Source organism: Malus sylvestris, chromosome 14 (genome assembly GCF_916048215.2).
Source record: "Malus sylvestris chromosome 14, drMalSylv7.2, whole genome shotgun sequence".
Lineage (NCBI taxonomy): Eukaryota > Viridiplantae > Streptophyta > Magnoliopsida > Rosales > Rosaceae > Malus > Malus sylvestris.
The window spans coordinates 741,637-748,190 of NC_062273.1; the positions used below are offsets into that span (position 1 = coordinate 741,637).

General features: G+C 37.8%; 1 pseudogene; it reads right to left on the reverse strand.

The window, feature by feature from the left end:
• Positions 1-2,215: 2,215 nt before the first annotated feature.
• LOC126600339 (BAG family molecular chaperone regulator 5, mitochondrial-like) lies at positions 2,216-4,227 on the reverse strand (annotated as a pseudogene).
• Between the last annotated feature and the right edge of the window lie 2,327 nt (positions 4,228-6,554).

Consider the following 6,554-nt stretch of genomic DNA (forward strand, 5'->3'; position numbering starts at 1 on the left):
TAAGCATAAAACTCTATAATTTTAACACAAAAAATTTTAAGTAGGAATTTCTAATTATCCTTGAATAACCAAACATGGTTACTCACAACATACAAACAATTGTCCTCTTCCAGTCGTTGTCCATTTTTTACCGAAAGTGTACGACCGTGTGTTGCTGCTGTGCTGCTGAGCCTGCTGTGATTTCTGTTTATTTAATATTCTTACTTTACTTGGAAGAATGTATCCATCACTATCAACCACCATCCCCAGGATTTTTCACCCAACAACCCAGTGGCAATGCCATGATTGTCATCTCCTTCATAAACTCCCTTATCTCCAAATTGTTCAAAACCCCACAATTTATTTCCTTCTTCTTTCAATGATAGAGAACATAAAAGGAAAGTGTTTTTGGCTGATGGTGTGCTGATATGGAAAGTGCTGGTGGGAGCAAGTGCTTTTGGGAGTTTAGAAGTTTAATTCAGAGGAAGCAAGTTGATTCAGTTCGTGTGGGGAGGAGGGAGGGGCATCATCAATTGGCTAGGATATTATCTGTCACTGACCTCATTGCCATTGCTAATTATTCCATTAACTCTTTGAAAGTAATTTGTTCCTCAAGTCACTATTTAATGGGGTTGTTACTTGTTAGCATCATAGTTTCCCTTTCTTTCTTTTTTGTGTTCTTGTTTTTCAAAAGTACAATGGGTTTGGTCCACTTGGTTTTATTGCAATTGCTTGGAAGATTTTGCTCTTATGATCTTCCTCATTGTGTTAAATTAACCGTGTGATGAGTGCAACAATCGATTCGAGGTCCTGCTAGGTACATTGTTTGTTTCGTTTTCTTACGAGCATAGAGATGATTCTTTTAAAACTTCCTTTCAATCAGGAGTTGGAGCAACCATAGGTGCTGGAGTATATGTTCTTGTCGGCACAGTTGCTAGAGAGTATGCAGGACCTGCACTTACCATTACATTCTTCATTGCTGGGAAAGCTGCTGCACTCTCAGCATTTTGTTATGCAGAGCTTGCATGTCGTTGCCCGTCTGCTGGGAGTGCCTATCACTATTCATACATATGCGTTGGAGAAGGGTAATGTAAAATCTTTTTAATCATTTCAATGTACTGTATTAATGATAGTCTTTACCCTAGCTATCGACCAACAGATAGCACGGGTAAAGAACAGTGCTAAGTTTGAGAGCATGGTTAAGCTTCTCAGGTATATTGCTAATTGCTTCTTAAGATGTGGGTGGGGTTATATGTTATTGTGATTGATCCTTGAATATATTCAAAACCATGAAAATCTTTTTTTTTATTAATGTTTATGACACCTTCAGTTAGTGACTCACATCATTTGGTTTCTTTAGTGTTGCTTGGTTGGTAGGTTGGGCTCTGATTCTGGAATATACAGTTGGTGGTGCCGCCGTAGCTCGTGGCATAACCCCGAATCTGGCACAGTGTATATATCTCGTCTTCTCTTGCCATTGTCATATGCAATTGTGCTTATATTGAAATATATTGCTGAGAAATATGTACACGATAAAGAGGGAACTTCTACAGTGTGGACACGCGAAAATACAAAGGTCATTCCCACTACCAGGAAGGGCCTTCTATTTTTGTGTGTTTTGGTTTGCAGACATGTCTGCAATTTTGCGGTTATATATGAATTACTATTTTAAATGCATTGAAAAAATTATGCACTTTCGCGATTATTGACCAGTCTTGCTTTTCGCTTTGCATTACTTGTGAAACAAGGCTTCTTTGTGGCATTGTATGGCACTTAACCTTGAAATGCCTAAAATACTTAAGTTATTAACTTATTATACAGGCATCCGCTGCCCAAACTTTCCTTATTCTGTGTATTCAGTTGTTCTTTTGTTGGAAACGATATCATCCTCAGCCTTGCAAGGTCTAGAAGACTTCCCCAGATTCTTTCAGTTCCGAAAACATTTTTAACTTGAAAAGATATGTTTTGGAACAATTGGAAGAGAAGTTAAATTTTGCATGAGTTTCAATATGTGTAAATTGACTTACATATTAATAACCTTATGATATCTTTCCATAGATGAGTGAGAGTGCTAGTACAAATTTGAAAAATAATCTACTATAAAACAAGGGAGGGCAATGGTATATTCACTCAGCAGAGAAGTTTGTATCTATGCACCATATGCAATTGAGGCGCATGATATTTCAGTCTATTTGACGGATTCTTTAATTTACCCTTGATTGTAAACGAAACCTAACTATGACGACCTGATTGAAGAAAATTCAAATTACAGAAAACTAATTTAAAAAGCATCCAAACTATGTCATTTTTGCTTAGAGTTAGGATGGTCTCGGTTCCACTAGCCACTAGGGCCACATCCCATGTAAAATGAAGAGTTACCATTTGAATTGACTAAGGTTCTATCCTAGACAATTGTTATATGATGTTCCTCTTTTTGACTAATCATAATCACACAGAAAACCGAAATGAACAAAAAAGGCGGAAGATTGCTGCCTGGGCCATAGTCTTTCTCTGTATAAGGTTTTTTATCTTTGCATTTGTGGCTTCAACTTAGAGGGGGCGTTGAGGGGATGCGAAAGGTGTAGTTGCACATGGTCCTAAATTTGAAGGGCCCCCAAAATTTTTGTCATCTAATATTTATATGTAATAATATTATATATTTAAATTTGTTTTTGTTATGAAATAAGATTCTATATTCAAAAATTGATTTTGTTAGCATTTTAAAATCTCATCTTAAGTGTAATTTTTTTCCTTTCTAAATATAAAAATTTAGAGTACAATAAGATAGTTTGAGTGTCAATAATACACCATAAAAGATGGTATTTTTTCAATATTATCATATAATAATGTTACATATTCAAGTGAAACTTTAAAGTTAGAGTTTTTGAAGTTTGTTTTCTTGTTTGGTTGTTTAAGATTGAACTGCTTTTGATTATTTAGTGAACGTTATGTTTGTAACTTTTTTCACTTATTATTAATGACATTTTTAAACTTGCAATCAGTAAGTGCTAAACTTTGTTTTGATTTAAGTAATGGTTTTCTAGCGTCAATATATTGTCCTACATTTTTTAAGACGATCTTAAGGAGGGGCGTTTTTATAAATTTCTCACACGGCCCCAAAATCTCAGAGACAACCCTGCTTCAGCTAAAGGCGTTTCCAGGTTTGTCATGTTTCTGGGCAGTCTAAGCCTTAAGTATATTCCGTTAGGAACATATGTAGTTTTGTCTTTGTAAATCATTTGTGGAAAGAGAGGAGATCAGAGATTCAGACATCTAACAATTCCATCGGATTTTAGTTTATGGGTAAATTACATAGTAGTCCATCAGGTTTGAAGTCTATTACAACCTCATACAACAACTTTAAAACATTTCACTTTCATACCTCCAGTACCATTTTATTTCAAAATAACATATTCGTTAGATTTTCCATCCATTAGTCTGTTAAATGCTGACGTGGCTACCACATTTGTGCTGATGTGGCTGCCACGTGGCAAAAAAAAAATTTTTTAATTTTTTTTTTAAAAAACCTAAATCTTCTAAATATTAAAATTAAAAAATTAAAAAAAAAAAAAAACCCCATATACTGAGCTCAAAACCTCTCCATCTCTTCCCCTCATTTGTCCCTGCACGCCTCCTCCTTCATCTCCGCAAGGACGTCGTCCCAGTTCCTCCCAAACCCATCGTCTCTGCCACCCCAGAAGCCATCCACGTCTTCCGATACGATTGCGTCCACGATCCGACGGCTCACCTTTCTCCTCGCTTCCCTCACCGTGGGGTCCGAGTCTAGCTTTAGCAGCAGCCGCATCAGGGACTCGTTCATCCTCAGCTTCTCGCGCTCGCTTATCCTGACGGAATCAACAGTTTCTTGCCGTTAGATCAGGCGCTGGAACTCGTCGGCCTCAGAGTGGACGGCTGCGATTGTTTTGAAGTGGGTGCGGATGAGGTGGGCCCGGTAGGCCGATTGAATTTTGATGGTTGCGGTGGATTGCGGTAAGTGAAGGGTGATGGGAATTGGGGCGTTCGAGGACTGGATGGGAATTTCGGTGGTGGCGGGAGGGGTCTGCAACTGTGAGAAGGTTTCATCATCTTTGGCTAACCCCTGGTGAATTTGAGTGAGTGAAAAAGGGTGGGGGGTGTGTAGAGAAGGAAATAGGGTGGGTGCGGAGGGAGGGAGGGGTGGGGGTGTTCTGGGTTTTTGGTTTTGGGGTGGTGGACGCGGGTGGGGTGGGGTGGGGGAGGGGTTATCATTTCTGGATTGCAGGGAAGAAGATGAAGATGGGGGATATGGGTTTGGGGGTTGCGGGGAGAATAGAGGATTTTGGGAGTTGCAGAAGGGTGGGGGGAAGGAAGGGAGACAAAGGAAGGGTTTTTCTAGTTTTTTTTTAAATTTTTTTAAATTTTAATATTTAGAAGATTTAGGTTTTTTTTTAAAAAAATTAAAAAATTATTTTTTTTGTCACGTGGCAGCCACATCAGCACAAATGTGGCAGCCACGTCAGCATTTAACAGACTAATGGATGGAAAATCTAACGGAGGTGTTATTTTGAAATAAAATGGTACTGGATGTATGAAAGTGAAATGTTTTAAAGTTGTTGTATGAGGTTGTAATAGACCACAAACCTGAGGGGCTACTATGTAATTTACCCTTAGTTTAATGTTCCCAACTTGTTGATTGTGCCAGTATTCTTCGCTTCACAGTGTGCGGAGTGTCTGGCGTTCTCCTGCTGTGTTGTTTAATTGTGCTGACCTGTATTGATCAAGATGATACAAGGCACAGCTTTGGACACACCGGAGGTACAATTAAAATCTATCGATAAATATTGTTGAGATTGATAGGCATTAGTCAGTGTTGATGGGTCCATCCAAAAGTGCTGATGCTCTCGAACTCTCTTCTCTATGTTTTCTGCTTGTGTTTAGAGCGGACTTCATCCTCGAAAGTTTAAGAAAATCAGTTTTCGACTTCACAACCTTTTGTTTCTCTCTGCAGGTTTCAGCTGTCCATTTGTTCCATTTTTGCCTGCTGCTTGCATTCTCATAAATACCTACTTGCTGATTGATCTCGGGTGAGCTCTCCCTTCCCCTCGTAACACACATGCAAATAAGCAAATTCGTATCCAAATAATTACATGTTTCATACTCGCAAAGCTGCGACATGGATCGGCATCTCTGTATGGTTTGCCATAGGAGCATTGGTATACTTGTTTTACAGCCGGAGCCATAGTTCACTTTATAACTCAGTTTATGTATCCTCAGCTTATGCTAATGGGATCTATCGCTCCTCGTCATACCACACGGCATAGTCTGTGCCGGGGCAAGAGCCACACTCGCCCCGGTGCAGGCCACAAATGTGTTTCTATCATGTAAATGTTTATGTTGTAACTTTTGAACAGAATGTTCATCTCATTGTAAATAAACCCAAATTGTTGCTTGTATTTCAGTTCTTTGCAATACCAAGTAGGCCTTGAAAGAAGGGGGATATTCAGAGAAGAGCAAGCTCTGTTTTCTTTACTTTAACCATATAGGACCATGGCGAGCATATGATCTTTGTCGTCGCGTTTGGTGCCTACGATTGAATTAGACTAGACATCTATGTTGGAGAAAGAAACGAAGACCAACTTTTAATTTTGACCAAGTTAAGGAATTAGATGGAATAGTTATAAGGTGTTGACATCCTGTTGAGCGGTTTGGAAGCGATAAGTTTTTTCTTGACACCTACTACCTTAAATTTGGAAAAAATTTGAAAGTTGGCTTTCATTTCTTCAACTTACTTCAATAGTTACAGCCTTATATGTTTTAACTACATTGAAATATTTGAGAATCGAAGAGAAAATGGAGAATAAAGACTAACTGAGAAAGATGACCTATAGAGAATTTAAAGAGAGAAATATGAGATTTGTATATTGACTTGAAAGAACGATGATTACACACTCCGTTTTTATAATAGAAAGCCTAACAACTCTAACCAAATACTAACATATTTGCTAACTGTATTGATGACTTGTAAAACTATTTAACTAGTTATCTAATTAATGATGTGAAACCCTTAATAATAGGCGAACTATCGGTCTAATCCAATACTAGGAACTAAAGATGGCACATCTCTTTCCCAAGTATGAAACCCTCATCCTAACTCGTTATCATATATAGGGGTATTCCGTCCTCACAATCCGAGAAATAAATATACAACAAACACTCAGATGTGTAACCGAATAACCGACTCCAACTAATGGTCAACAAAATATTATTTGGAAGTTTGCCAAAATTATGCATTTTTTAGTAATCGTCAAATATGTTGTCATTGTGTTCTCAATCTTTGATCGTTATGCTGTACTGATATTTTAATAAGTATTCCATGCTATTAATTTAATAAAAATTTGATTTCCAATTGTTTTAACCATATTCCAACATTATTTGACTCTTGGAAGACGTGTGTTCAAGGAACCAAGTGAAAAAAAACAAGAAGCAAGTTGTGCCAAGTTTTTGTTTAATTCAATATTAAATCATTCATCGCCATATGAATTATTTGGGTTGGCATTTTGCCAATAAACGTGCCGATGTCACTTTCGTAAAAAGAG